Here is a 21,018-nt window from a genome sequence, read left to right on the forward strand (position 1 = left end):
AAATGGATAGAGCTAGAAAAAAAAATCATTCTGAGTAAGGTGACTCAGACTCCAAAAGACAAATATTTGTGGATGTTTACTTGCAAGCTTTTGATATGCGTGCTACAATTGTGTAACCACAGAGGTTAGGTAGCCAATAAAAGATTAGGGAGGAGGAGAGGAACTCCCAAGGAAGGGCAATAGAATGTGACGCTCTGCAGAGGCAAGGCAGAGATTGAAGTGGGAGTATTGAATGTGGAGGGATAGAGAATATGGGGGTGGGAAGGAGGCAACTAACAGTAAGGCCATTTGAGGGGCCATGTGGAAGCCCAATACAGTGGAAGGAAGCCTTCTAAAATAAACATATATATGAAAGAAATCAAAAGGAAGTCAATGCTCCAACTAGTTATCTTACTCTGCCAAGTAGAGCCTACAGTGCCAAGAATGGGTTACATCTGTTTGATTCATTGGTCAACAAGGTTATTGTCAAGGCTATTGGTTGCTCTCCAAGAATAATAGTAAGGCCCTATTGCTGAAGATAGTATCTCATTAAACACTGAGAGGTTTAGCTGGTACTTAACTAGAGCCTTCATTCCTACTGACTAGTGTTCATGGTACTGGAAGATACTTTGTGTGTTTGCTACTAGAGGAGACAGGTAATCATCAACCCACTTACAAACCCTGTGTTCTGCAATGGTGACTTGTAACAGTGGTGGCCTACCTGCAAGATATGCTGGTGCCATAGAGGTACAAATGTTTTTTTTTTTTAAATCATTATTTTTTTAAAATATTTTTTATGGTTTATTTAACTTTATTTTATGTGCATTGGTGTGAAGGTGTCAGATCCCCTGGAACTGGATCTTCAGACAGTTGTAAACTGCCATGTGGGTGCTGGGAATTGAACCCGGGTCCTCTGGAAGAGCAGTCAGTGCTCTTAACCACTGAGCCATCTCTCCAGCCCCCTAGAGGTACAAATGTTATAGAAGCAACCAACCATTTTGGGATGGGATTTAAGGCTCACTCCATGAGATGGAACCCATACCAAACACTTCTCAGGTGGTCAAGAACCTGAGACTGGATAGGCTTGGGGAAAACTAAACAGTGTTTTTCTGCTAAATTAATATAGTACTAAAATGACTCCTAATGACTGCCTGCTATAACCACGGATTAGTGCCTCATTCAGCCACCGTCAGAGAAGCTTCTTTTTGCAATAGATGAGAATTAACATAGAGATCCTCAGTTGTACAATATGTAATGAGTGAGAGATTTTTGGATCACTCAGTCCTAAATATAATATTTTCTTCAAACCCTCCCCTTAGGGCTTAAGGAACTAGGAAAGAGAGAAGGCTGAAGGAAGGTAAGAGCCAGAGGGTGTGGATGAGTCCAAGGAAACTCTGTTCTTCAGCTACCACAGAACTGCTACACAGGAATTGACGACACTGTGGCAGATGCACTGGTGTGCATGTGAGGTTCAAGCCAGATGGATTCTCAGTGCTGAGAGGGGAAAGCAGACACAGGCTCCTACCTTTAACCAAGAAACTATCGGTAATTGCCACCTGTTTCCAAAGGAAAATTCTTTTTCTCCAATGGAGTATCACCGCATATACTAACTCCTCAGGGTAGGCCCCATGCCTAGCAATAGATGCCCAACACAGAATGAACTCAAAATTTTGTAGACTTTTTGTCTCAAATTGCTTTGTTTGGACATTTTTTTTGTCTTATTGTTTTTTGCTTGCATGCTTTGCTTTGCTTTTCATTTTGTATTTCTATATTTTTTAATACAAATGTGTGTTTCCTGTTTATTTTGTTATTATTATTGGCTAGGTTATTTTATTTGGTTTTCTTTTTGGCTGCTTATTTTTTAAAGCAAGAGAAAAAAATGGCATGGAGTTGGGTGGATGGGAAGGTGGGGAGTCTTTTGGAGGAGTCTGGGGAGGGGAAAAGGATGTTTAGAATATATTTTATGAAAAAATTCAATAAAAATAAACTGGTGAGGCCAGTCGGTGATAGCACATGCCTTTAATCCCAGCACTGGGGAGGCAGAGGCAGATGGATCTTTGTGGGTTTGATGACAGCCTGGGCTGCAGAGTGAGAGAGCCAGGACTACACACAGAGAAATCCTGTCTCAAAAATCTAAATATTCAAACAAACAAATAAATAAAGTGGTGGAATTAAGTTTTAATTATACACATATATCCTAACCTGATATACTGATTGATATATTACATATAAACTGTGGAACTATTATTCACTAAAATGATAAAATCATTATAAAAACAAAGGGCTATTTTATTTTTCATGTAAAGTACCAGTGGGTGCTAATGGATAGTTAGCACAGGGTTCATATTTAAATATTCCTGTGACTAATCTTTCTTTAATTTTTAAAACAATCTTATTTTACGTACCAATTTCAGTTCACTCTTCTTCTGATTAATCTTAAAGAGAGTGTTGCTTTTTGCCTTAGCTTTTGGTATCTTCGAGAGTGTACTCCCTGCTCCTCTCCTTTTCTAGAGATGAGGGCACACACAGCATCTCCCTGCCCTCTACAGCGGCTCCATCAGAGTGCCGAATTCCAACAGGACAAGTGCTGCTTCTGAACTTTCCAACTGTCATTTCCCTCCTGCCTGCTAGACTGGGAGTTAGCTGTGTTTGATTTCTTCTTTGAAAACTACTGAAGTAGGGCTGCGTGACTTCAATAATAATAAAATAACCATAAATAACAAATTCAGAGTAGTACATGTTGCTTCATGCCATGGTGTACCACACAAGAGAATCTCTGGCTTCACTGAGGGAAACCTGGTACTTTTGATTACAGTAAATTCATAGGTGATGGAGAAGGAAACGGGCTCTCATTTTTGCCGTGTTGCCCACGACAAAACGTGTCAAGAAATAAATAAACGGGGAGCTTCTTAGAGGAATTAATTGTTAAATCAGCCCACCGAAGTTTCCCCATCCATGGAAAAATCTCAAAGAAGCTGTTCAAAATGAAAGCTTATAAAATGGGTACCACGAGCTCTCGGTCCCCCAGAGGTGGCGCTAGGAGGGTGACGGAGTTAATTAGTGACTGTAAAACGCGGTTTGTGAGCTCATCAGAGAAGTCATGCTCAGTACACACTATTTATAGCAGAGCAGAAGTATGCACACTGTGTGACTTTACCCTCTTTTTAAGTATAAGGACTTCAAGAAGTTGTAGGCACCGGGCCCTAGGCACCGTACAGGGGGGCGGGCAGCAGTGCGGGGGCGGGAAGCAAACGCGCCAACCACGCGTGTCCGCGCGCAGGTGCCGAGGGCGGCGGCGGCAACTCCGCAGCGTCTGCCCAGGAGGAGAGTTCGCGGCAGCTCGCGGGATGCTCCTAGATGCAAGATGTGTCTCTGGCCAGCAGGAGGAAGGAAGAGGAAGTGAGAGCAGCGGCAGCCGGCGGCAGCGGCCGGCGACCCGAGTGTAAGTGCGTGCGTTCGGGCAGCGGCGGCGGGCGAGGATGGGCACGAGATAGAGGCAGAGCCACCGCCGTCCACGGCCCCGAGAGGGGCGACAGAACCTCGGGCACCGGTCTGCGGCCCCCGCCCCGGCGCTCCGGCCCCTGGGAGCCCTCGTCACCGCGTCCTGCGACCCCGGGCAGGTTCGTAAAGTTTTCAGGGCTGGCGCGGCGCCCGGCTCGCTGACCTCGGCGGCCCGGGCGGGGGCCGGGGCAAGACGAGGGCGCCGCGGAGACACTTTTGTTTCCTCCCGGAGCCCCGCGGTGCGGGCGGGCGGAGGCTGCGGGCGCGCTGCAGTTGGGAGGTCTAGGCAGAGGGGGTCCTGAGTGACTAGAGGCACGGGGGCAGTGGATACTGGGAGCAGCCCCGGAATGGAACTCACAGCCGGGACCCGCGGAGATGGCCCGGGCAGGGTCGGCTGGAGGGGGCGCCGGAGGGCTGCGCCACGGGCGTAGGGGCGCTGGGACATAGCAGAGTGCACCGGGACCTTGCGGCCAGCAGTAGTGGGGCCGGAGAGACGGGAGGCTGAGCCCAGTCGCGGTGGGCGGCGAAGGCTCCGGGGCTCGCTCGGGCGTCGCAGATGGGAGGGGATCCCCGGAGAGCGCGCTCCCGGGCTGGGGCGCGTCGGGCGGCGGGGACCCCTGCGGGCGTTCGCTGGTGAAGACCCGCCTCCCGGGGCCACGCGGGGCTTCCCTGTGGGGCCCGGGAGGGAGGGCGGCAGGGGCTTCGTTGGAGAGGCTGGCGTGGGAGAGGGCGGACCGGGCGCCTTTCCCGGAGAGCGGCGGGCGTGGGGCGCTGGGGAGGGAGAGAGCGAGCTCCGCGCCGCGGTAGCCTACCGCGGCTTTGAGGAAGAGGAAACCCAGAACTCAACGAGCCGCGGTGCGCTTGTGTGAGGTTGGGAAGTCCGTGTTGTGCCGCGGGCGCGCGCCAGGCGTGTGTGTGTGTGTGTGTGTGTGTGTGTGTGTGTGTGTGTTCGCGCGCGTCATTGCGCGCGGGGGGGGGGTCGCTTTCCCATTGCCCCTCGGGGGTGGGGGCTCACTTCTACTGACTCTCTTGCCTCGGGCCCTTTGAACTAGGCAGCTGGAGCACGGGTTGTGAGACCTGGATTGACCTGACGCTGCAGAGTTTGGCCACAAGCAGGGACAGCTCCGGGGGCCTCTGGACAGCTCCCGAGGCACATTGAGCTCAATGAAATGCACCCAGGGACTATAGGCCGCCTGTCTGTGGCCTAAGAAACAGAGAGGGGGTTGTTGGAATTTTGGGGGAAACCGGGGAAGAATTTCTGAATTTTTTGTTGTTTTTGTTGTTGTTGTTGTTTTGATTTACAAAAATAAAAATAATCTGTCAGCGTTTACATACAAAATCTTTGAGAGCAACTTGGGACGGGAGGATCCAGTTTATTTGTAATGACTCTTAGATTGGGAAAGCTGGCCGCAGAGCGGGTCCAATAGAGGCTTCTGGTCATGGTCTCCACGTGTCTCACCTCTTCAGCAGCTCTCCAAGGTTATTTCAAGGTTTACTATTTCCACTCCTCAATTTACAGGACTGGGGATCCTTGTCAGTTTAGAGCCAGGTCACTTGCAGGCTTGTGACGAAGACTCCATACTCATTTCTTCTTGGCTGCCCTCTCTCTGTCCCTCCATCTTTCCCTCCCTCCCTCGCTGCCCTTTTGATCTTCTGCTCTTCACTGTGGTACATTTGCTGTCGCTTCAGAATTGTGGATAAATGTGCTTAGGGCCTTTCTTACTGTGCTTGCTATTCGGGTTTTGTTAACATTAGGTGGAGTGGTAAGCTTGACAGGATGACCCCAACTGTGAGGACTCCTGGTGAGGAGGAAGAGTAAGCAGGAGAAATCTGAGGGGTAGGAAGCTGGGAAGACTGTCTGTGGAGACTCTGGGCCTACATAGTCATTGGCCTCAGGGTGGGTGGTCCTAGAGGGGATGCCATGTCTGCGCAGCAGTGTGTCCTTGTTAAGGGCAGCAATCCTGCCTTCCTGACATTTTTCTTTACTGCTTTCTCTCCCCAGGACCTTTGCACGTACTATTCCTCTGCCTGGGGAGCTTTCCCTCACATGTCCTCATGACTCATCCTTTGCTTCCTTTGCGCCTCTCTACTCAGGTGTCAGTTGAAAAGGCCTTTGTGGACAGCTGTCCCGGGTCCTCTCGCGTTACCCAGGTTTCCCTCTCAGCGTTTTTTACTCCTTGGCATTACATAGCCACCTGTTTATTTTCCTATTGTCTCTCCCATGAGGATGGAAGTTTGAGCCGGCTGGTGACCTTGTTCACAGATCTAGATAACTCCCAGCACAGGGTCGCAGTGTGCTCGGTCAGTATTTTGTTGGCTGGCAGTTAGGGAGTTGTCCATGCTGGCCGAAGCCGCTGGGAAAACATACTGAGTATCAGTGGCGAGTAGGAAGCCAGGCTTTTACTCTACCCTAGTCCCCTTCTCCCTGCTCTGCCACTGTTAGTTCAGAGCCTCCTCAGTCCTGTTAGAGCCCTTCCTCAGAACTGCAGGCCGAGGAGAGATGCAGGAGGAGATGGCTTGGGGCATGGTATAAAAAGCCAGGCGCTTGACTAAAAGTCCAACTGCTCCCGATCTGCTATAGCACCTCTCCCCTTGGAAGATGTCTTTCCAAAGCCCATGCTGCTTTAAGTCAAGGAAATACTCCTCTGGAGGATGGGCATTACCAGAAGTAGCAAGAGGCCCACATGTGTACCCTGTTCCTCCCTCTTTCACAGAGATGGAGCTGAATTGAAGGCAGAGGAGTAGCGGTTGCTAGCAGGGCCAGGAGAGGGAGGCAGAGGGAAAAGTGGGAAGACAGATGAAGGAGAGAAGCAAGAAAAAGCCCTTGGAAAGGGAGAAGATGAAAAAGAAGCAGGCGGGTGAGGGGCTTCTCTAAGAGCCGCTGGCTTGGAAGCAGTTCTGAGACTTCAGCACCAACGAGAAGTCAGCACTTGAGTGTTCTCAAGCAATTTGCTTGCTTTGGGTATTTGGTGTGACGTGAGTGGGGAGGCGTGCACAGGAAGGGAGGGCTTTGAAGCTCAGGCCCAGAGGATGTGGTGTAAGAGGGCAGGTGGTGCACCAGCGCATGCTTGCTTGCTTCATCACCTGGTCCAGCGCTGAAGCTTCAGAAGGGCCATTCCTGTTAGAATACCATTTGCCATCCTGATCCGGAACAGTGGGCCGCTGTTTTATTGGTTGGTCTGCAACCACTCTTTAATGCCTGCAGGCATCCAAAGGAGATAGCTTGGTTTAAACATCCTGTTGAATGTGGAGAAGGTGAGAGATTACTAAACCTTTCTGCCTTACAAAGCCTCAAGTGTTTGCTGCAAGAGTTGTGTAACTCAGTTCAAGTTAACGAACACAGGGCTTTGTTTGCTTCAGGTTCAGCCCAGGAGGAGAGCCTGAGACCCACTTAGCAGGTCCATATCAGCCGCCTAAAACTCAAACTGAAGGAAACAGAAGGCCAGCCCTCTGAGGCAGTTGAGGCTGAAGGGTTTTAGAGGCATGCCTCTCAGTTACTAGTTAGTTCACGACCTGCTAGAAATATATAGCAAGATGCTGCTCCAAAGAAACAAGGGCAGGAGGCTGGAGAGCATATATAGTTCAGGGGTGTATATACTGGCAAGCATGTACCAGGTCTTGGGTCTTGTCCTTAAAGACACACAGAACAGACTCTTAGTACTGAATATGTGGTTCTATATGATTTGAGTTTTTAAAGTTTGCTTTAATAATCCTAGAGATTGTGAGAATTTTTTTTCACCAACTTGTCAGGAATTCTGATGAATCCACAGAGCCATGCTTTCAGAAGCGTCTAGCAGTTTCCCTTCTACAAAATACTGTTAGTTTAATTTCTTGTGAAAGATGCTGTTTCTAAGTGAATCACGTGCAGTGTGAGCCTTTGACTTCACCCTAAAAACCTTAGTGTTTATAGAAGTCAACGTTGTGCCAGGCCCCCATGCCACCCCCGTCTTAGAGGGACAGGGGACCCAAGTGACCAGCCCTTGCCTGCAGTGGTGCTGAGTCAAGCCATCTATCCTTAGTAGCTCTCGCTGTACTCAGAGGGACATCAAAAGTACCTACCATTTTCTGGCAGAACGTTAGCTTTGAGCTCTTGGAAGTGTGCTCTACTAAACCTTTCCTTTCCTGTTTTACCCCTGGTAGTCTCCATGTACATGATTCTGATTACTTTTGGAGATTTGCAGGGGCAACCACTCTGTTCTGGTACTAGCCTAACACCACTGTGATGGATAATTTGATTAGGTATTCCTGCTGGCTTGGGTTTAAGACTGGCCAGCCAAAGAACAAAGCGAAAGACCAAGAACTTCCACAGTGTCCAAGTCAAAAGGGTCATGAAGGCCAGCCATGCAGACAGGGTGTGGCTTCTGTGACATGTGTGGCCCTAGAAAGCGTTCCAGCTCACGGCATAGTGCTTTGAGGTTCACCAGAGCCAGTCCGCATGCCCCACGCGCACACCGGCTGCTGTGCTCAATTTCCTGGATAATCTAGGTTGTCTGAGTGTTAACAATGGCAACTTATCTGAAGCCTGTCAAGCCCTGCCACCATCAATGATTAAATTAACTATGCGTGCTTCAGCCCTCCACTGTTGCAGGTACAACTGGAGAGGAATTTTCTTGGCAGCCTAAAGTGAGGCAAGCAGTTAAGTTCTGAGGTGGGAATATATGTGGGTGAAGGAATGCTGTCTCATCAAACGGAATTAGCCACAGCAACAACCTGGCCCAGTGCTGAGTGGAGAAATTAGTCACATGTATAAATAGAAGGAGATGCTGCTCCATCTTCTGGGCCCCCACAAACCCTGGTTTCCAGAATCTGAGCAAGATTATAATTGGAACTTCGGTTTTAGGCATGGAAGCTACAGTTGGGCTATTTTAGTCCTAACAGTTAATGTAGGGAGCACAGCTTTCCTGAGTAGGAAATGCTGGCAACTCACTATTTACTCTAGGACAGCTGTGCTGGGTGGGCGATACTTCCGGAGAAGCAGCAGTGGGCCAGGGGAAGGATGCCCAGGTAAAGCATTATGGAGCAACATGCCGAATTGGCTCACGAGCTTGGTGTGACTTTTTCCATGGCTGACACTCTTTCCTATGTCATACCCAGTGCAATTTTTTTTTAATAGAAAAAAAATAAGATAGGCCCTTAGTTCACATAGGGGTACTGCTTAGTGGTATAACATGTGCTTGGCCTACATGAGGCCTTGGGTTTGACCCTCAGTGCCATAAAAAGACAAACAAGAGAAGAAATCCCTTTAGTTCAGATGGATGTGTCTCAGGTTGCCATGACATCTAGCTTGGGATATCTCTCCTACCGCTGACATAGAGAACTTCAGAGTTGGCCTCTCTCTGGATATTTCATTCTCAAGTTGCCCTTATCCCTGAATCTAGATCCATCTGTGGGCTCTCATCCACCTATAAACCAAGGTCACAATATTGGAGCATGAGGCAATTTATTAAGAGGTGGGGGGAGAGGTCTTTATCAAGGAAAACATATTCTTTAGCCAATATGTGGGTGGGTTATGGTGCAGACTTAATTGTGGAACCCATTGGGAGGGAACCAGTTGACGGGAATATTCTTCATGGTGTTCTTGTCACTTTGTCATAGCTTTGCCGCTTCTGACCCTGGAATAACACTCACTGGGGAACCGGAGACCTGAGCCCATTAAGCAGGATGCCTGTTCTTGGGCAATGCAGAGGTGGCTGCTGTTCTTCTTTTCTACTTCCAGACCATTTCCCCTTTTATTGTCCCCTTATTTTGGGTGGTCTCAGCCTTGGAGCTGTTGACATTTGAAGTGGATAATTGTTTCTATTGAGAACTTTCCCTTTTCAGGATGCCCACCAGCTTCCCTGGTCTTTATTCACTAGGTTCCCACAGTCCCACTCAGTTGAGAACAACTAAAATGTCTCTACAGTTGGCAAGTCTGTGGTTCAGGGGGCCAACCCCAGCCCTCCCCTCCCCTCCCCTCCCCTCCCCTCCCCGGTGAAGAACCTCTGCTTTGTTTCCTGAGATCCGAACATCTGTGTGCAATCTGACCATCTGATACTAGACTTTTCAACAGCAGGTATACGTGTCCCAGCTTTCGGCCACTGCTTATTCCCTGAAGCCTAAGACAGTGGATACACAGATGGGGCGCTCACTCACTATGTTCATTCATTTGCCTTAGTTTCCTCCCTAACTTCCCTCACTGCTCAATGGCAATTATCTTTCTAAGTCAAGTGGTTGCAGATCTGACTTTAATGTCCATCCTGTAGCTCTGGCAGAAGAAAGCTAAAAAGCAAGTTCCTGTCCCAGTTTCTTTGAGGGTTTGAGCTTGACGGCTGGTTACTGCCTTCTCTGTAACCTTTACACAATCATTAGAGGGTAAATGAATGGAGCAGGGTGGTGAGGAGCTGTCAGCTTGGCTCAGTCAGAGGCCTCATCACAAAGTCAAGAAATGGCTGCTTGGAGTCCAGTAACCGAGGACAGTGTCTGCTCCTGGGCTTGGCAAAGGCACCTTGGCTGGTCAGCCGGTCATGGATATGGAAGTTCCATCAGTGTGCTAGGACCTTGTGGCAGGTCATGGAGAATCTTAAAAGGTATTGGCTTAAATGAAGTCCTTTCCTCTCAGTGTATTAGATTTTGTGTAATCTTATGACATTATTTTCTTACATAATTACATGTCAACCTTTTATTTGCCTCCCCTGGCTTCTCCAGTGTCCAGAGCAGTAGCTGGTGGCTTAGACTGCACAGAACTCTCACTGGCTGGTACGTTAGCTGTGCTTTCCCAAGGCGGCAGCCTCCTGCGAGTCACAGCCCGGTAGCAACCCTCCACCCTTCCTTCCGCCCTTTGTACCTTTTTATTTTCACTTTGAGATTGCATTTTGGAGCACCAGAGTTCTGTGCTCTGGGGTTCAGTGGCTCAGTGTACTGCATGAGATATATTTTCCAGGCTGCTACACACAATTACTCTTCATTTTGAAGTATAATGTATTTCAAAATATTTTTTTTTCTGTTTTGGGGCACTTTAACCCAAATGTATAAACCGCAGCTGGCGTTGCTTGTGGCCTTCAGAAGACGTGTGGCTTGGGATGTTGAGCCAGTGGAGTACTTTGGTTAGACTGCACATTTTTGGCTGAGTGAAGAGTGAATTCCAATAACACTCAGTAAGGCTGGTTTCAACTTGATTCCTGCCCACCCCCACATTACTCTGCCCTACCATGCCCTCATGCCCTAGATTTTTGTAGTGGACTGGTACCTTGGTTACTCCTGTTATGTGCTACTTGGTGGAAGGACTACTAGTTAAACATTTTGGCTTGGGGAAATGGGACCTAATCTTTCCTATAGTAACTAGTAAGTGTCATGTACACACACAAGCACACACACGCAAGCACACATGAGCATGCCTCACCTAATAATGCAGGGAGGGTCCTTTGAAGCAGAGGAATGATGATGCTGGCTGCTAAATTCTATTTTCTCCACCACTTGCCACCTTCACTGAATAGGAACCGTGTTAAAGCAAGGTATTTCGCAAGGAATGAACACATTTCCACCCTCTTTGGACCCACTCCACTCAGCGAGTGACTTAGATTCATAGGAACTGTTTTCTCAATCACTGTTCTTCTGTCTAGAGTTTTTGAAAAATATGTGCATTAAATTTGCATAAAAGAAGCAGAGAATAACTTTATTTTTAAATTATATTTTAAAAAGCAGAGAGGGGTGTGACGTAGTTGAGTGATAAGTTTGGACAAAGGCTTGAGTTCTGTTCTCGGCATTTGAACAGAACGCACACACACACACACACTCACACACACACACCACACACAGATCTTAAATGCATATAAAGACTTAAATTGCACTGTTATTGCTGGCCTTAACCCATCACAGTACTTCACCCCTTCTTCATTCTCCCAGGCTTCTGTCAGTCAGCCACGCCACAGCCATTGTAGCTGTATTGTACGTTCTGTGGGCAAGGCACTTCACATCTGGAGCTTTGCTAGGAATGGGTGACTGAGAAGGAAGTCAGTTAAGAGATAATTGTGACTACCAGTACTACAGGTTTGCCGGTCACGGGGGAAGAAGTACACAGGTTTGGGAAAGAGCTAGAAAACTTAAGGAAAGATTGCTCCAGGAGTTCAGCAGTTCGTGGTGGAGGAATGTCTGGGGGAGGCCTGGAGTCAGTTCTGCTAGGAGCTAGACCTTGGGATAGATGGAAAAGAACGCCAAAGGCTCTTAGGCTAGAAAAACAGGCCATCCAGGTTTGATGAGGACTCTGTCCCATTGCAGCCTGGACAAAAGATTGGCTAGTACAGCAGGCAGGAGAAACTAAGGAAGGCGCCTTATCAGCTTCTGTCCTCGAGACCGGCCCAAATAAACACCCAATCTTGGGGAGAGGAGTAAATAAATACAGCAGTGAGCTTGCTAGCGGAAGGCTGCCCCACCCCCACTACCCATCTGAGACCTCACAGCTGGCTCCCAGCCAGAGCAGACCAGGGTAAGGGGCAGTAAGCAGTCCTGATGTTGCGGCCACCCACTGAAGAAAACAAATGGAGGACTTGGTGACTGATTGGATTTGGGAAAAGTAGAAAGAACGGTTTTTGAAGTTTGGAACTAAACAAACACACCCTTGTTAATTGAGGATTCTGGCTGGTTTTCCAGTGTCAGCTGAGTAGGGGAAGTTCATTGTCTTCCTCTGCCTCAGTTTTCACATCTGTCAGGTGGTTTAATGCAAATCTACAATCTCTGGAGCTGCTGACGTGGCAACTTTAATATTGACTACAAAGTGGTTTTGGTGTATCGGTTTACTTGTTGTCGATACCATCTCTATTATCAGTAGTTTCATTTTTTAACTTTCTTTTTTTATTGCTTTATAAATAATACCATTCAAAATTTCCACTTCCTCCCCTCCTCCCATTTCCCTCCTGCTCCCCCACTCACCCTCTCCCTTCCCCCTCCAGTCCTAAGAGAGGGCAGGGTATCCTGCCCTGTAGGAAGTCCAAGGCCCTCCTCTCTCCATCCAGGCTTAGGAAGGTGTGCATCCAAATAGACTAGGATCCCAAAAAGCCAGTACAAACAGTGTGCCTGAGCTAATGGGAGCTTACCAAATCCAGCTGGACTGGGAATGAACGAGCCTATGATCAAACTGGACCCTCTGAATGTGGCTGACAATTGGGGCCAACTGAGAAGCCAATAATAATGGCACTGGGATTTGTCTCTACTGCATGTGTACTGGCTCAGTCCAGTGCTCTGATGTGGGTCTCTGTCTCTATCTCCATCTGTCGCCGGATGAAGGTTCTATGGTGATATTCCAGATAGTCATCAGTCTGACTACGGGGCAGGACCAGTTCAAGCACCCTCTCCTCCACTGCCCAGGGTCCTAGCTGGGGACATCCCCGTGGACACCTGGAAACCCCTCTAAAGCCAAGCCTCTTGCTAACCCTAAAATGGCTCCCTTAACTAACATATCTTCTTCCCTGCTCCTATATCTGCCCTTCCTCCATCTCAACCATCTCACTTCTCCAATATCAGTAGTTTCTATTCAGATTTTTAACACCCAAATCTTGCTACACTTATTTAAAGACTTACATTGATTATTTAATTTTCTTTAAGAGGCTCGAGCCATTCCTCTTAAAAATTCAACTAGACTTTGCTTCATACATCTTTGCTTCAGAAACAGAGGTGTAAAACTGCCACATTCGGATAAACATCATCCATTGTGATCGAAATGAACTAACATAATAGATGATGCTGTGAATTTGGTGAATTCAAACACAAACCCATGTACGTTGGTACGTTATCTCTAGTTCAGTTTCAGCTAACCTGGGATTTCACTTCATTGCTGATCCACTGGGGACAGAGACTGGAGGTTGTTGTTCAGGCCTCTTTCCCCATCCCTTGGTTCTCACTTTCTGGAAAAGGGCTGTTTGCATCTGTCCTGCTACAGGCAGGAGCTCTGTGAGAAACTCCCAAGTTAGTTAGTTGGGTCCTAGTGAGTAGCAGTGGACAGGCATTGAATTCAGATGAACTGGGTTTTATATGATTGTGTTGCTTGTAAAGGAAACTCAGTGGTCCCCTTTAAATCACTTACAACCTTCTGGAAAGAAAGTGACTGCATAAAGTGTCAATGAAATGTGGGTGGGTGGAAAAGGTTCAGCTTTCTTCTTTAACCTGAGCTGGATCATTAGACTAGCAATCAGAGTCAAAGTCATTAAAAGCATAAGATAGAAGAGGAGGACCACGGCCCAAAGGGACAGACCCACAACAGCGCTGCTGTACCAGTATAATTAGCTGTACCAACTTTCTCACTGTTCAAAGTATTCCATGTAGAACATTTCATTCAATGTCCACTTTAAGCCAGAGCCACGGTTCTCATATCTCTTTGATAGTTCTGGCCATTGTTGGTTTGGGTTCCTACTCTGCTCTGTAAGTTCCTTTAGGAAGGCAGCAGCTAGCATACTAGAGTCTTATACAGTAGCTCCTGTATTCACTAAGTGGTCATTTAGCAATGGCATTTAGCAATGTGAATGAATTAAAAGAAAGACAAACCTCAGTGTAGACATTAGCTGTCATGAATTGAAGCATAGGCTTGAGAGGGGAATGCTCAAATGAAAGAACTTCTGTAGACTTTACTTTGGAAGTGAGGCATGACTGCAGTCATGAAAAGGCACCAACAAATTACGTACTATCTTCAGTATATAAAAATTTTAGCTAGGGGGTGGTGGCGCATGCCTTTAATCCCAACTCTTGGAAGGCAGAGGCAGGTGGATCTCTTTGAGTTTGAGGTCAGCCTGGTCTACAAAATGAGTTCCAGGACAGCCAGAGCTGTTACACAGAGAAACCCTGTCCCAAAAAAACCAAAATAAATAAATAAATACAAAGAAAGAAAAAGAAAATTCAGTCCTTCGTTGCTGTTGTTTCCAGGTAGAGTGGTGGAGATCCTCCGGCCTCTGCAGGAGTTAGGCAGCAGTGTTTCTTTCCTGCCTGTCAGGCTTGGTGCATTGCTTGGAAGAGAACCCAGTGGCAGACATATTTAAAGACTCATGGAAAGGTCTATGCCATAAAATACAGGGGCCTGGTGAGACAGGAATTCTACTCACACGATGTAGCCAGCAGTTTAAAAATTCCAAGCACCTTGACTCCCTTTCCCTCTTTCCAGTCGTGCCCTTGTCTGCAGTATATTTTAAGAGGCTCTTGCCAGCTGTCAGTGTCCCCTCAGTTTCTGACACTCAGCTTTGTCCTGGTTGAGCTTGAGGCTTTGGAGTGCTATGTAGTATGGGTGACCACAGATGAGGAGCCATTTGTCTGAAGAGTTTTACTACCTTAGGAGCATGTAGGAGAGCAGTGCCCTCCTAAGGCCATCACCCCGCCAGCTTCCTGCAAGGGCAAAATGGCGGTTCCTGTTCTCAGGAGACGTTGTTCCTGGTGGACATTTTGTTGTAATTATTGCTGACTGAGGTCTATTGAAAATCTTTTCCAATGTGCTGCTAATAAATTTAGAATATGAAGGTGTACAATGAAAATTCCCGGATCATGAAGACTTGTAAGAAGTCCCTGTGGAGATTTCCACACCATCTTTTATTTCTATGTCCATATCTCTGTCAGCAGTGGATAGCTTACGGAAGGGTTCATAACCAGATCAGACCAAGGCCCAGAGAAATGGCCTAATATCAGCTTTAACAGTGGTAAATCTAGAATTTTTGGGGGGAATAATGGGGCCCATTTGTTTGAAACACATACAAAGAGAGTGTGTAGGGCTATATGCAGCAAAGAGGTCTCTGTGGCATCTCAGCCCCATCAGTCAACCAACCAGTGACAAACTGGAGAGGCTTCGGCTTCCAGGGAAGGGAATACGTGCACTTTTCTTCTTCTTCTCCTCCTCCTCCTCCTCCTCCTCCTCTTCCTCCTCCTCATCTTCCTCCTCTTCCTCCTCCTGCTCCTCTTCTTCCTCTTCCTCTTCCTCCTCTTCTTCTTCTCCCTCCTTTTTTTTTCCTGAGACAGGGTTTGTCTCTGGTAGCCCTAACTGTCCTGGAACTCACTTTGTAGACCAGGCTGACCTTAAATTCAGAGATCTGCTTGCTTCTGCCTCCTGAGTGCTGAGATTAAAGGTGTGTGCCACCATGCCTGGCTAGTTTAAATCCTTAATTGCTTCTCACTCCACATACGCCCCCAGTGTTTGATTTGGAGTTTCTTTTAACTCCACTTGTTCACTCTCGTATATTTATTGAGCACCAGCTCTGCACCAGAGCATACAGATGCAAACATGCAAACACGCACACAATTCTAGGCGAGAAATGTATTGGTTTTCGGGTTCCAAAACTATATATTGATAAATGTTTTTAATTTTTTTATTTTGTTCTGTGTATGAGGTGTTTTGGTTGCATGCATGGTTGTGCATCATACGCAGGCCTGATGCCTGCAGAGGTCTAGAAGAGGGCATGGGATCTTCTGGAAGTGAAGTTGTGTTTGGTTGTGAGCCATTGTATGGGTACTGGGAATGGAACACTATGTCCTCTGTAAGAATAGCAAGTGTTCTTAACCAGTGAAACATCTCCCTAGCCCCTGTGCGGGACATTTCAGATGGATCGAGGAATGTGATGTGAAGTTATTGGTGCTGTGAGGATTCTATGGGAGCATTAGTCCTGCCAGCGTGGGGGATCAAGGAAGGGATTTTACTGGGGAAAAAGAGGTGTTCTTGCCAAAGGCAGTGAAAAGAGCGGGCTTTGGTTTTTTTAGGAACTGAAGTCCCGAATTCTTGGGCCTGGAGAACTGTAGCCCTGTGTTAAATTGGGAGGCGGGCTGAAGGGGACTGTGGGTCTGAACCCTTATCTACAGGGCAGTGAGAGGTCACCCATGTCTTTTCCCTGAGAAGTGACAGGGTAGCATCTATGCTGTGAAAAGCTTTTCCTGGCTTCAGGGTATAAACCATACATCATTTCATTTTGGTCACAGTATGACTGCTATTACTACTTTTAGAATCCAACAATTTCTAAAAGAATCAATTTAGTCATTAGTTTAAATCCTTCAGCGTTTAAGCAGTCATTTAAAGAATGAGTCAGTGTGGGTATGGCAGCCCTTATGAACGAGAGTGGACTCGACTCTGCGGTTCTTGGCTTTCAGGAGGCTTCAGACTTTTGGGGACCCAAAAACTGCATCTCAGCCAGCTCTGGCTGGTTCTGATAGAGATGAACAGGCTCCAGTTTGAGAGAAGTGCTGTCCTGGTAGGAACTGAGAAGAGAATCCAGACCGACAAGTCCAAACCTCAGCGTGCAGTGGGCAGAGGGTGGGACCAGAGGCTGTCCAGGTTTCAGCCCGGGCTCCTTTCCCATTCTGGAGGGATTTTCTTCCAGTGCACTTGAAATGGATTCTAAATCCTCCAAGTTTCTTCTCATTTATTTTCTAATCCTTTCCTATGTGACTCTTTCCTTAGCTTTGTGCCTCACTCTGGCTCAAACACTCTGGCCTGTGTTTGCGATCTTTTCATTTTGTGGATGCTTAGTGAGAACCCTTCTCCGTGAGTCCTGGATTCAGCTGACAGGCAGGTGTGGGGAGGAGAGGCCTGTGTGGTGAACAAGAGGAGAGGCACCTCTCTGGATATGACCGGATTTGCCCTGCAGTAGGAGGCTGATCTCACTGTACCTGGAACGCTCAGTTCACAATTGCCACAACAGAGAGCTGTGTGCAGGCGTGGAGGACCAGGGACCCAGAGAGAATTAGTTGGGGAGTGGCATGGTCTCTCTTTTACTTTTCTGTTTCCTATGCTTCTCTCCAGAGGGATCTGTAGTATGGAGCGGCGGGAACGCATGGCTAGCTTTTCACCCAGAAATAACAACACACAACCTGTATTCATTTAAACACTGCCTGGCCCATTAGTTTCAGCCTCTTATTGACTAATTCTCACACCTTGTTTTAACCCATATTTAGTAATCTGTGTAGCACCACGAGGTGGTGGCTTACTGGGAAAGATCCTAACCTGCGGCTGTGTCGGAGAGGAGAGGGCCACACATAGATCTTCTGCACCAAGCAAGTGGCAGAACTCAGTCTTCCTGCTTAGCCATAATCAGGGAGAGACGAAAATGAAGGGCAAATGTCAGGCAGAAGAGAAGCCACGCAGAAAGGGTCCTGTAGTCTCTAGGGGTGGTCACGAAGAGGGTCTCAGAAGTGCCTGGGCGCACATCTCCCTCTGGTCCACATGGTGCCACTAGGTGGTCCCCTCCTCTGGGAGCCTTCCGGCATTCCCTAGTGCTGGGTCCCTGGACACGCTTGTCCCCGTGCTGACACTGCTCCTGTCACTTTGTTTTCTGGTTAATGACTTTTTCCTTTACTAGCCTGAAGTTTTTAACTAAGCCCCTAAGAGGTGCCAGTGGGCCTGTGTCGAAGGACGCATTGTTAGCCACGTATGCGTGTGCTCCGTGTTCTTTTACAGGCATTTCGGGACAGACTTTCAAATGCCTTTTTGGATGTGTCTGAGTCAGGGAGCAGTACATTCAGGAATGACTGGCCTGTGACTCTCCTTGTCCCCAAATTTGTTGAAGATCAGTCTTGCCCTGAGGTCACTGTGACAGAGGAGCTTCTGGCTGTGGCTCGGAGATGGTGTCAGATGTGGGGAAGTGCGCACGTATTGGCTGCGGAGCGTCCAATCCCCCGGAGGCTTCAGTTAGTGCTGCGGTGTCCTTCCCCTGGGTCCAGATCTCCGCCAGACTTGGAGCTTGCCAGCAGAGAGCTCCGCCCTTCTGCTATTGTATTACTTCAGCTGAAGCGGTCAGCACTTGCTGGCCTCCCTGTGATTATCTCCTAGTCATACGGAGTCCTTGGGGGCATAAACAGAGAGGACCACAACTGGCAAGAATGTCAGAGCTTTTTATGGGTCAGACTCAAACTCTTCTGACCTCTTGACCTTTGTTCAGGGCTGAACTTGGAGAGTCTGATTTCTTTTTCCTTCTTCTTCTTCTTCTTCATTCTTCCCTAGTTCCTGCGGGTGATCAGGCATTTGTGACACACTCTGGGGGTTGGGATCTTTACCACATATGTGGTTGCCCACACTTCATTTATTATATTCTGAAAGGACCATGGCCTTGATAATTCATGTTTCTGGGCTATAATTGCATATTATATCTGGAGCAGCTATCAGGGTTTTCAGCGAGCAATTGAAATTTGATAGTTGCCTGGGCTCTTCCTTGTTGGAATGATTTATCCTGATGTCCAAGTGCTGAGCTGAGCCCATTTCTTTGAAACCAAATAGCAACTTGCCCACATAGCAACTTGCAACTTAGATGTTCTGCCTTCTCTCTGAAAGGGACAAAGCAGACCTGGGCTTTTGGAACCACATGTGCCAGCCCTCTCCAGATAGTTCTCCCCCTGCAGAAAAAACAGACAACCCCTTGCTTCCTTGGCATATGGGTGCTGCCAGTTGCTGAAGATGTCTGCTCTAATTGTTCACTCCAGAAATGAAGAAATAGCCACAGGATGGTGTCAGGGGCCCAAAGAAAGAGGGGCCTGAGCCAAGACTCCACAGACCACTTGGCCTCCATAAGCTCCTTCTCTGGCTAGGGCCACAGCGGGCTCTTGGGTCTCTGGAATTACTGTCATCAAAGCCATTGTCCAGTAGTCCCTGAAAGGCCTAACTCGTTCCTTTTCTCTGATACCCAGACAGTCTGGGCGCAAACACTGTGTGTGTACATCACGAGCAGAGAGACCTTGGCAGGCTACGGTTCTGGCAGCAGAGTAGCATTCATTTTCAAAGGAAACCGACCTTGCCTTTCTTTCTGGGTCTGTACACTGGGAACTGGTCGAGAGGCCGGTACTTTGTTCTTATGGTTCAGGCTTGCCCTTTGTTAACCTGAACTTGAACTTTTCTGTTCATACAGACCAAGTGAGGATTCTGTAGACTTTTGTGTTAGTCTCTTTCCTCCTTACTGTAAGAAAATGCCCAAGGCTAAGTAACTTCATAAAGATGTTTCTTTTGTCTCACAGTTCTGGAGTGCAAGGTTGAGGCCTACATCTGGTATGTCTGCCGATTTCCATGCTGGCTCGGGATATCACACGGGAAGAGAAAGAGTATACACGCGTCTCTTTTGCCCTCTGCCATGAAACAACCAGTGTTCAGTCCTGGGGGCTTCACCCTGTGACCTAATTCTAACCATCTCCTTACCTTTAAAAACCACCGTTAGATTAACTTTCCACCCCCTCATCACTTTGCAGTGGGATTAAATTTTTAAATCACCCTTGGGGTTTGGTCTTAGATCATATCCAAATAATCGTAATTTCCTAGGCTTCCCATCTTTCTAGACTACCACGATCAACTAACAGACCTTCAGGCCTGTGCAAGCTACACTTTTCTCTTTGCTGTGCTGACACTGCTACCCGTTTTGGAGCTGTCTGTTGGGAGACCTCCCCTGGTGACTCTGCTTTTAAACATCTTGGAGGATCCTGACTTAAACAGATCCCGGTTGGAACCACCTGCCACCTGTTTAGGGTCAATTTATAAGCTTTTAAAAGTTTTGTTTGCTTGTGTATACGTAGATGTTATGCCCATGTATGGTCAAGATAAAAGAAAAGTATTATCAATGAACAGGAGAGCTCTTTGGATTTGCAGAAGGTATATTTGCTATATAAGTATGTATGTATGTATATATATGTGCATTTTCAATTACTCAGAGTATATGAAGAAAAATATATATTCAACCCATCCTCTAAAAATTTGTGGCTAATACTTTGTGTGTGGCCACACATTTAACCCCATTAGGATAGAAGTCACTAGTGGGCTCACAGCACAGACCATTTCTGACTATTTTCCTATGTTCTTAAAGTTTGTTTGCAGTCTGAAACACGTGATATTTTAATTTCAGGAAGAAAGAAATGTCATTGTCACTGAACAGCTTATGACAGTCAAAAAATTCACAGCATTTTCTGCTCTTTGCATAATGATGTGAATTTCAAGTTTGCTGGCTTTTCTAGTGTCAGACTTTGCTTCCCGAATCTGACTGGGAAAGGCGCCCCTCCCTCATATACCCCTGATGCTCTGAGGACTGTTGTGAGCCCCATTATGGACTTCATTTATCTATTTATTCCTTGAGCACTCAATGCTAGCCAGCGGAGTGATTTACCTTCCCAGAGAAGGAAGAGGAGTCACGGACACACCCAGTGTCTTTGGTTGATGTTGTCCTGCAGGCTGAGTCAGGAGGCCAAGGTGTGCTTAGTGAGCGTTCCTGCTCTTGGTGGAGCTCTCTGGTGTCCAGTGCTGAAGCGCTGAATTTGGGGTGAAGAGGTCCTAGTGTCAGGGCTGCCACTGAGTGTTGTCTGTGTCCTGCTTCATGGCCCCCTTAGCTGGGAATGTTGAGGGAGGTGGCTAGACAAGGCTGATGGGTGGCAAGGAGGAATCTGTAGATTGGTCAGCTGCTTGGGAGCAAGAAGTCACCAGTGAACTCACCAAGCACACCAGAAAGGTTAAACTTGAATCTTGACACCAAAAATTCTGATTCTGGAAGAGTTGCTAGCATCCACATTATGCAGAACCCCAGGTGACTGTGGTAAGACGCCGCCTTTGCAGATCTCTGGGTGACTTCAAGGTTTTTC

The 21,018-nt window shown here is 47.5% G+C and overlaps 1 protein-coding gene across 3 annotated transcripts in view; it reads left to right on the forward strand.

The window, feature by feature from the left end:
* The first annotated feature begins 3,264 nt into the window (after window positions 1-3,264).
* Window positions 3,265-21,018, forward strand: part of Elmo1 (engulfment and cell motility 1) — a 516,507-nt gene continuing 498,753 nt past the window's right edge. For 2 of the 3 annotated variants that reach the window (XM_085699272.2, XM_085699275.2), the window contains exon 1: window positions 3,444-3,599. The gene's annotated coding sequence lies outside the window, so the exon portion shown is untranslated. Of the gene's footprint in view, window positions 3,422-3,443; window positions 3,600-21,018 lie in introns of those variants that run through there. The other variant, XM_085699273.2, reaches the window with a different exon arrangement.

This window comes from Myodes glareolus, chromosome 14 (assembly GCF_982192425.1).
Source record: "Myodes glareolus chromosome 14, mMyoGla1.1, whole genome shotgun sequence".
Classification (NCBI taxonomy): domain Eukaryota; kingdom Metazoa; phylum Chordata; class Mammalia; order Rodentia; family Cricetidae; genus Myodes; species Myodes glareolus.